Here is a 9942-nt window from a genome sequence, read left to right on the forward strand (position 1 = left end):
CATCTGTAACACGAGCGGTCCAGCTAGAAGGCCTATGAAGTCCTTTCTAGCTCTGAGTAGTATACCTCTAAGAGGGACCTCGTTGGCTGGGGACAGTCTGAGTTTTCAAGATGATGCGCAAATTCACATAAGAGCCTGAGGTACATGCCAAGCCCTTAGCTACCCCACCCCCACTCTGGCCATTTAGTTTCTGCTATAGAAAGTATCTGTATCCCCAGCCTACCTGAGGTCCTCCTCCCACGTGGGGGCTTAGGATGCTCAGGGTTCCGTGTGGCTCTGAGAGCTTGCAGGTAGCGTCCTCAGGCAAGGCATTGCATCCCCATCTGCTTCCTGCAGTATTAAGAGTAAACACTCTTCGGTTTAGCAGACTTTGCTGAGACATGAGCAGACGTTGGTGAGCAGAGCTCTAGGCAGGGTAAGATCCTGGTCTGGTTGCATATGGAAGTCTGGAAGTTTCCATCCCTGGAGATTTTAGGAAGATCCGATTCTTTCTAGATGACTCAGTTACTCAATTCAATCATCTATCACAGGATTTTTCAAGTCAAGTCACTGGTGCATGGTGGCTGGATCTGCTTTCAACAAAGTCCACCCAGCTGTAAGTTTGGGAAATCCGTGAATGGGGTTAGTGATGCCTTGTCGCTCTACCCATGGGGCCCCGCTACGGCAGTGATATCAACTGTGTCACCTTCAGAGCCGGTTAGCGGAGGTCCCCGAAGGAAGTCATATGATTACAGTGGTGTTTGGCTGGCAAATTCCTATTCATCTTTCCAGACCCAGCTCCAGCTTCTTCTCTTCTGAAAAGCCTTGCCTGACTGCCGACGAGGTTGGATTAGAGGACCCCTTCTCTGAGCCAGTGTACCCTCTGAGCTGACTGCCACAGGCCCATCCCCCTTTCTTCAAATGGTTTCTATGTCGCTCTGTCCCCACAGGACTGAGCTTCCTGAGAGCCAGGACCGAGCCCACCTCATCCCTCTCTGCATCGCTGGTACCATCACAAGGTGGAACAGAGCGGTGGCTTGGTGGATACTGGGTGAATCGTAGCAAGGACTGGCTTAGAGCTCATACATCACAGGCAGCAGATGCTGGGTCGGTCGGTGTGGGACACAGACGAGGAGCTCATCTGCGGCCTGCCCCAGCCTCCTCCTACTCAGCAGCCACGATTTCTAGTGAACAGTATCAACTCACCACACACCAGGTTTGATGCTCATCTGCAGAGCATCCTCCATCCAGAGCAGCCCTCAGCTGCAGGCGCCCATGCGAATGCACCATGCAAACATCAGCCCTGGGAAAAAGAGCCCCGGACTGCCAGCTCCCCCGTACCCATCAGAGTGCCCACCCGCCTCCCTCGCTAGGGGCCAGCCCAGCGCAGGAAGGAACAACAGAAGCAGAAATCATTTTGAAGTTCCCCTGTTGTCAAGGCAGTGTCCCCTGGCTGCCCAGGAAGGGACCCAACCCCCTCCGGACAGGCAGAGAGGAGGAGAGCACCAGCCTGGCCTCCGGGAAGGGGGTTCCCGGTGTGCCGGGGAGGAAAGGCAGTGCCCCTGCTCCTAGAGGTGCCCCGTCACTCCAACAGCCACCCCTCCACCTGTGTGCAGCGCCACCTGGGACCAGGGTGTCCTCTAAGCCAAGACAAAGTCCTCTGACTCAGGGCAGTCATCCTGGGAGGGGGCGAGTGGAAGCTCCCCACCCCCCACTTGTTCTTGGGGGTCAGAAATAAAATCGGGACTCCCCCCTCCTCCCACTGTATTTCCTGAACATTCTTTTGGGGGCTTGTGAACGCGGAGATGTGTGTGGGGCAGGCTCCAGCTCTGGTGCGCAGCCTGTGACCTCTCCAGCGGGCAGCCCCCAGGGCGGCCTGCTTCTTGCACATTCTGTGGTCACTGCGTCAGCCAGGTCACAGCTTAACCCCCACCCGCAGCCTAGAACTGAGGTTCGCTGGCTCTTTGGGACTTTCCGGGCCACGCCCCTCCTGGGTGCAGGGGAAAGCTGCTTCTCCTCGCCAGGAGAAAACAGGTCAAGACCTCAAATCCCGCTCCTAGGAAAGATACATAGGCTCATGGAGTATGTGATGTTCCCACAGCAGACAGAGCTGGCGGGGCTGGGAGGGGAACTCGGGGCCGTCTCTGCCCTCTAAGGCCCCACTTGGATTGGGGGAAGGGTCTCCTCAGCCCCCAGATTCTACCACCAAAGGCTGAGTTTCAGTGCTGAGCAGTGCTCTGCCTGTGGGGGTCCGGGACCAGCCCCTCCCCTGCTCTCTAGCTGATCCCCTGTTCTTTTAGGCCTTATCTTACACTAGAGCCTCCGTGAGTCAAAATCCAAGAAGGCGGCCCCATTGTTTCTGTGCCATTTTTGCCCCAGGTGGCGCATGCTACAGGTCTCACATGTGGGGCAGGGTATACGGTGACAGGAAATAACAGAAGAAACATCCGCTGAGATCGTGCACCTTTAAGTCGCGTGATTTCTGCAGCCCCCTCCCAGAGTCAGCCCTCAGCATCATGGCAACCACAGACTGTCCCCGCTCCCTTCTTTCCTCCCTCCCCACTCCTGGGTTTCTTCCCTCTTCAGATTCCCACTGCGCAGCAGGAGCGCTGGGAGGCTCAGAGCCAGCGCTGACCGGTTCAGTGGGCCGCGAAGGGCCAGGGGCGCTCACCGTGGGCATGATCAGTAATCATCACGCAGCATGGCCGCTGTTCCTTCCTCTCCGCCCCGCTCACCTCCTCTGGGGTCTTCAGTCAGTAGAAGCCGTGGAGGAAAAATAGACCCTGTGCACATCCTGCGGGCTGGGGGGCCCGGCTGCAGGCCGCAGACACTAACGGTGTGGGTAAGAGCAGCATCTGCCAGTCAGAGGGCACACCTCCCCTCTGCATCTCTCCCTCGGCTCCAAGAAGGTGCACCATACCTACGAGTCCCCAGTGAATCACTACCTCCCGGGAGAAACGATGCTGGAAGAAATCAGTTACTACAGCAGCAGGGGGGCTTTGGGCTAGACAGGGAGTGCGGGCTCGGGAGACATGCGTCTGAGTTCAAGGCCAGCTCCACAGCCTGCTGTGTGACTTTGGGTAGGTCTTGTAACTTCTCTGTGCTCCGGTTACCCCATACGTAAAATGAGGGATCATGAGAGTATGTACCTTATGGGGTATGGAGATGATTCATTGGAGCCAGGCACGTGGCTGGCACATGGTCAGAACTCCACAGACGGTGGCCGCCTTTGTTAATGCAATTATCGCATAGTCTGAGGATAAAAGAGGGGAGTTAACACGACCGACCCCTGGACATTACCAAGAAATTATGGATCTGTATTTTATACACACTTTAGAAAGATAAGATACTCTGCTCATGGGATCTGTCCCCATTGCCTCAGGCATTTCAGTGTCCCCTGGCCACCCTGCCATAGCAGTATGTCCTGGGCCACCACCCACCACCACCCTGCCTCAGCCCTGCCCTGCCCCTCACCTCCACTTCCTCCGGCACCATCCCTTTCGACCTGCTCCATCCTTGTTTTCTCCACCCACCTCTACCCTGACCTTTGCCCTCCTAAACTGACCTTGGCCCCTAAACTTGCTGGTCCAAAGTTTTGTTTCTCCCCAGGACTTTGGGTGGAGCTGGCCAGCCTGGTGAGCGTCAGAGGCCAGCCGTTCCCTCAGCAGCCAAGCTAGAAGGGTTATTCCCAGGGCTTCTTGGTAAAGTCCAGGATCTTATAGTAAGTTGCCGATCTGTCCTTTGTCCCTTAGCCTGTGAGTTCTCTAAGCCGGTGAGCACAAATATCTTCGACCTCGAGACCCGCTCAGGGCACGATAAGCAGAAGGCACTCGCTAAGTTGTGACTGAGCAAGCGAGTGAGTGACTGAGGATCAATGTCAACAGCAGCAATGACTGGCATTTTGTGCCGAGCCTCGCAAACCGCCAGGCACTATACGAAAGCACTGGAAAGCTTCTCATTTAATCCTCACGCCAGCCCTGAGAAGTAGACACAATCAGTGCTTGCATTTTACAGACATTGAAACTGAGGCTCAGAGAAGTCAAAGTCACACAGCTAAGAAATGACTGGATCACATCCCTTACTGTAATCTTTTCTCCTAAGAACAGAGTTTCTTAATCAGGTGCTCCAGCACGTGAACACGATGAAAGTTTATGCAAAGTGCGAGTATGTGTGCGTGCGTGCATGATTATTTTGGAGGAGAAGGTTCACAGGTTTCATCAGATACTTAAATGTTTTTTGAACCTATTTGAATCCATCCATCTCTCTACCCTTCCTCCTTCCATCCACTCCCAGAGATCCCATGTGATCAGGATTCACACAGTATGTGCCTTGTGCCGGGCTTGGTGCTGGCACCCATGACTTGTCTAGTCTCTAAGACACATAACGTGCTTCAGACAATGAAAGCTGAGATGATCTGGAACGTCCTTCTCCCTCTACCTGGGTCTAGATAACCCAGAAGGGCTTTGCTGCCAGCCTCGGGGCTGCGTGGGTGGCTGCACTCTGTCTGAACTCATCTCAGCCCCTGGCGGAGAATGTTCCAGCTCTGGAGAAGGAAGGGGGACCCCTTGGGCAGTGTGGCCATCAGGATGTGAAAGACAGAGCCTGTGTCCTGGCTTCCCCAGCATCCCCTGCAGCCTGAGTCAGCCCTACTTCCTCAAGGGACATGATCAGCCTTGACAGATGAGGGCGTGCTTGATGCGTAAGGCACTTCCCAGGACTGGCACTTCCCAAGCCCCAATCTTAACTCAAGGTCTTTTCTCCTCGTGGGAGGTGGGGAAGCAAGTGCTTGCAAAGCAGACCAGAAGGGGAAGCTGAGGAATGGGGGTGTTTGCATTTTTGGAGCCAGGACTGTGCTGCAGCCGGGGAGATGCTTGTCAAGCACTTGTCATCATTAACGTCTTTAGCCTCACACCACAACCACGGACATGGCTGGGATTTTCCTGCTTGTGGAAATTGAGACTTTCAAAGGTCAAATAACTGCCTGAGATCACAAAACAAACATCTCATTTGGAGCCTAATCTCCCTGCCTTGAAAACTGTATCCACTCCACAGCCCTCTGAGGAGCTATATGTACTTGTGACATCACTTTGTAGTTTGTAAAAGATTATCCGACTTAGCTTCTTAAGCATCCCCACCCCCACCCTATTCTCTCTCTCCCCTTCTCTCCTTCCCAGCCTGATGGCTGTTTGTAACGATGAGAGGGGTTGATTGTCTTCAGTCATATGCCACCAGCTCCCTGAAGGCAGGACTCCCGCCTCCTCAAGTTCATTACTGGTCTATATAGTTAGAATAGTGCCTGGCTGGGAGGTGGTCCTTAATAAACATTTGTTGAATGAATGGATGAAAGAATGAATAACTACACGAGTCCCAGAGCAAATAATAGTAACAGACATTTGCAGAGAGCTTTCCAGAGAGACAGAGCGCGTTTCCCCTGATTCTACCCAACCCAGTCCTCACATCAACCCTTGAAGTTGTCCTGCTCAGTGTCACAGACGAAGATGCACACGTAGTCAGAAAAGCGGGACTCGATCCCAGGGCTAAGCGATGGCGCCCTTTTCCCTGCCCCGAAGGATCTCAGTATGAATATTTGTGGAGCACTGAGGACATCCTGGGCCAGGCTGAGCTGTGGTGGGTGGGGACAGGGGAGGAGGTGCCTGCTCTGCTTTCCGAAAGCTCAGAGTCTATTTGAGGAGGCCAGACTTATGCGTGTGGAACATTTGGGAAACGGTACAAGACAGTAGCTGAATTGCACATAATCAGGTGCCAACCACATTTCCTTCCTTAAGTAATCTGAGTCTTTTAATACCAGATGGGGACCCTGAGAATAGATCTCCTATAAAACAGATGAAGAGCGAAGATGGGAGCCAAAGGGAGGGCTGTGGCTCACTCGTTTTTATCCCTCTCTAGCCCGGCGTGATGCCTGGCCCACGGCGACAGCAGCAGTGCCCTCTCCATAACCAGCCACGCGCGCTCGGGGCCAGGTGCCTGCTGAGGGTCGTACAAACGTGACTTTACCGCTGCTCCCAGCAACGCTGCAAGGCAGACGCAACACGGCCCGCAGAGGGTGTGGGGTCCGGAGAAAGTACTCGTCAGGCCCAAGGCCGCGCAGATAGTAAGGGGCGAAATCAGGATTTGAATGCAGAGCTAGCGGCCCCGGACCCATGCTCTAACTCGGACACCTCTGTCTCCGCGCGTGGTGGGGCCTCAGTGAACGGCCTTTGCCCCGAGGATGGGGAGGAACGGCTGTATGTGCATACACGCGGACAAGCACGCGCGTGCTTTCACGGGATCCCTGCGCCTCTGCCCATCTCGCCCCTTCCTCCTGAGCAGCCTCCTAGCGGGGACCCTAAGGCAGTGGTCCTCAACCTTTTTGGCACCAGGGACTGGTGCTCCTATGAGAATCTAAGGCTTAGTGATCTGAGGCGGAGCTGAGGCGGTGATGCCAGCGCTGGGGGGGCGGCTGCAGATACAGAAGAAGCTTCCCTTGCTCTCCACTCACGTCCTGTTGTGTGGCCCAGTTCCTAACAGGCTACAGACCGGTACCGGTCCATGGCATGGGGGTTGGGGACCCCTGCCCTAAGGAGTCCTATGTAGATGCTCACGGCAGAGGGAAGCGAAGGTCTTTCCTCCAGATACTTCTGAGGACATGGACGGGTGCTGAGCGTGTGCCTTAGTCTGCTCGGGCTGCTGTAATAAAATGCCACAGACAGGGTGACTTCAACAACAGAAATTTATTTCCTCACGGTTCTGGAGGCTGGAAGTCCAAGATCAAGGAGCCAGCAGGGTTGGTGTCTGGTGAGAGTTCGCTCTTGGGTTGCAGATGGCTGCCTTCTCCTCCTTCCTGTGTGCTTACAAGGCCTTTCCCTGGCCATGTGGCGGGGAGTTCAGGGGGTCTCTGATGTCTGTTGTCATAAGGACATTGAGGTCACTAATCTCACGGGGTCAGGGCCCTACCTTATGACCGCATTTAACCTTAATTTTTTTAGAGGCCCCATCTCCAAATACAGCCACACTGATAATTAGGGCTTCAACATATGAGTTTGGGGGGTACACAAACGTTTAGTCCATAACAAAGAGGATGAGGGAGGGGTCAGAGCTGGGGACAGTGCATGAGCTCGCCTGTCTGAGTAGAAGTTGCCACAGCCATTAAAAGGCTCAGGTTGGATGGAGCTTTGAAGGTTTCCTGAGCAAGTACATCCTGTGGGGGTAGCAGGACCAAAGGCCCCTACAGCCAGGAGACCGATGGGAGGCTCCCTGGCTCCCCACTCAGTTCTCTGCTCTCTGTTGCAAATCCCCAAGAGGCAGGAAGTGAGTCTTCTTTCTCTCTTGTCCCTCATATTTAACTTAATCCTCCTTAGATGCATTCTTCACGAGCGTTTCATGGGTGGTGTTTGCTGCACCGCACAGTGCATGTGCGTGTTTGTTTATCTGTAGATAATGCCAACCACTCAGGGCATCATGAGGAATACATGAGCTATCGCGCGTGTATGTACCTGGTACGAGCTTGACATATGAATGAATAAACATTTGTTGAATGAATGGACCTTTGCTTGGAAGAATAAACTTCTTCCTTTGAAGGGACAGGATGATGTGGTAATTTTTGGTGTTTACTTACTAACTGGGTCACTGAGCAAAGACATTCATTCATTCATTCGTTCATTCATTCATTCAGCACAGAGTGACTGCACCCCTGTCCGAAACCAGGGGTCAAGCAGACAGTATACAGCTAAAGCGGTAGCGGTCTCTACTCGCAGTCCAGGGGGAGAGCAGACAAGGAGAGTGGCAACGAGAATGGAGGGAGTAAGTGCTCTGACGGACAAAAAGCCCCTAGTACTCCAGGAACCCCAAGGCGGGCACCGACAGGAGACCAGGGAGGGATTCCCTGAGGAAGTGACACCAGAAGCAGATGGAGACCAGGGTGAGAGACCTACTAGGCAGAGGGAGCAGTGTGTGCAAAGGCCCTGGAGCACAATCACGGAGGGCACGCTGGCGACTAGTGAGGGTCTGTGCAGCTGGAGCCCCAGAAGGAGCCCCTGGAGCAGAGGGATTAGGAGGTGAAGCGGGGCCACAAAGGGGCCTCATAATTCACGCGTAAGCGGTTTGGACCTCATCTCGGTAACTACTTCATTCCCACTGCTCGGAGGCAGCCAGCTGCGAACAGCCCTGGAGGCGCTTTGCTATTTCTGATCTATAAGACAGAGCAATTCATCTGGACTCTACTTCTTCAGAGGGTCGTGGGGAGGAGGAAATGAGAGGGTGGCATCCCAGCCTTTCGTAAACTCTCAGGTGCCAGTCCTGGTCTTTGGGGAGTATGGAGATTAGCAGAGGCCCAAGGGTGGAATGGTTTGGTGCTCTATCCAGTGATCTGAGAAGCCTGGGGCCTGCATCATCTCCCCAGCAAAGATCCCACCTCTGTTCCTTGAGTCCTGGCCACCCTGATAGGTCCTCTCATGACCTCTGGCTTCGCCCCACCCCATCCTTCTTCCCCAGCGGGTAAGCAGGTCAGCGCCTACCAGTCCTGCACGTGTAGGATTCCAGCCTTCATGGACTAGACAGATGAGTGCCGGCAGTTAGGAGAGCAGAAGCTTCGAATCTGGTGGGATGTCGAGGACCTCTCCCCTACTCAGTGGCCCCAATGTCCTCATTTGCCAACAAGAGGCAGTGACAGAGCCCCCGACTCCAAGTTCTAATGCTGCGTTCTGGCTGGGTCTTACCGACAGTTAACCTCAGTTTCTCTCAGAGGCGATGATTAGACACTGCCTGCCTAACTCGCAGGGCATGGATGATGTGGGGCGATGTGGGTCACACGGCAATGGGCTGTGCATTAAAAGGGACGGGTGTGAGGACATGCACGTCCCCTGTTGCACAAAACAGGACGTGTGTTTGGATTGGAGAAAGCATTAAGCGCCATATAGGTCAAGAAAACAACTCATGGTCCCTGGCCAGGCCATAGGCCACCTATGTCCCTGCAAGGGCAGCTGGTGGGCTGGCAGGAGGGGAGGCAGCTCCTGGGGTCCCTGTGTCCGTGGGGCATGGCCATATGCCTGTGTGGCTGCGAGCCTGTGTGAACGTGGGTGACTGCAAGGCTGTTGTGTGCTTACAGTGCATCTTTGTGCCTGTGGGGTCCTGTGGATGCACCTGCAGGTGTATTATGGCTGAGTGTGTCTGTGTGTGCAACAGCAATGCCTGTGTGGACCTGTGGGACCTGTGCCCATATGCAACTCTGTGTGACTACGCGTGTTGGAGGCCACAGGTTGGGAGCCCTGTGACCAGGCAGCTCTGACTCGGGGGAGGGTGGCTCCGCCTCAGGCTTTCAGGGAGCAAAACCCTCAGGCTTGCATTTCAGCACAGTGAGGGTGGACCCAAACTTGGCCCTTTTGCCTGACAACCCCAGAGACAGGGGTTATGGCCTGTGTGCTCTGGAGCCAGGACTCACAACATGGAGACTGCCTCCTAAATTCATCCGTTGCCCCTCAGCACTAGCTCACAGCCTGACCCATAGCTCGTTAGTTACTGGGGAGGTGGAAGGATGAAGGAGGGAGGGAGTGGGGGAGGAAACAGCCAAGAGAGAAAGCAAGGGCCAAGGGGCCTGAGGCTTCTTTTGCTCCATTCCCAACTCCCTGTCCTTAGAAGGTGGCCCTGGCCTTGGAGGAGCAGGAGGGGCCCCTAGTCCCACGACAACCCATTTAGATGTACGTTTGTTTGTCGTCCTTTCCTGGGTGGGGCGGACTTTTCCCCACCCAGAGAGAATTCAGGCGGGGAATTAAATAAGGATTCCCTTGAAGTCAAATGAAACAGCGCAACACGCGCACGCACACACACATACGCGCACATACATGCGCACACACGCGCACACGCGTTCTCCCAGGAGCAGTCCGCTGCCCCCTGCACCCCACGCATCCGCTGGGTACCTGGCGGGGATCTGGCCGGGGAGCCCGCGCGCCCCGCTCGTGCGGGCGCGCA

At 54.8% G+C, this 9942-nt stretch overlaps 1 protein-coding gene across 1 annotated transcript in view; it reads left to right on the plus strand.

Annotated features, from left to right (window-relative positions):
- Nucleotides 1-9942, plus strand: part of KCNIP1 (potassium voltage-gated channel interacting protein 1) — a 263099-nt gene that overhangs the window by 81459 nt on the left and 171698 nt on the right. The gene's annotated exons all lie outside the window — the stretch shown is intronic.

The sequence above is a fragment of the Pteropus alecto genome, unplaced genomic scaffold (assembly GCF_000325575.1).
Source record: "Pteropus alecto unplaced genomic scaffold, ASM32557v1 scaffold40, whole genome shotgun sequence".
Lineage (NCBI taxonomy): Eukaryota > Metazoa > Chordata > Mammalia > Chiroptera > Pteropodidae > Pteropus > Pteropus alecto.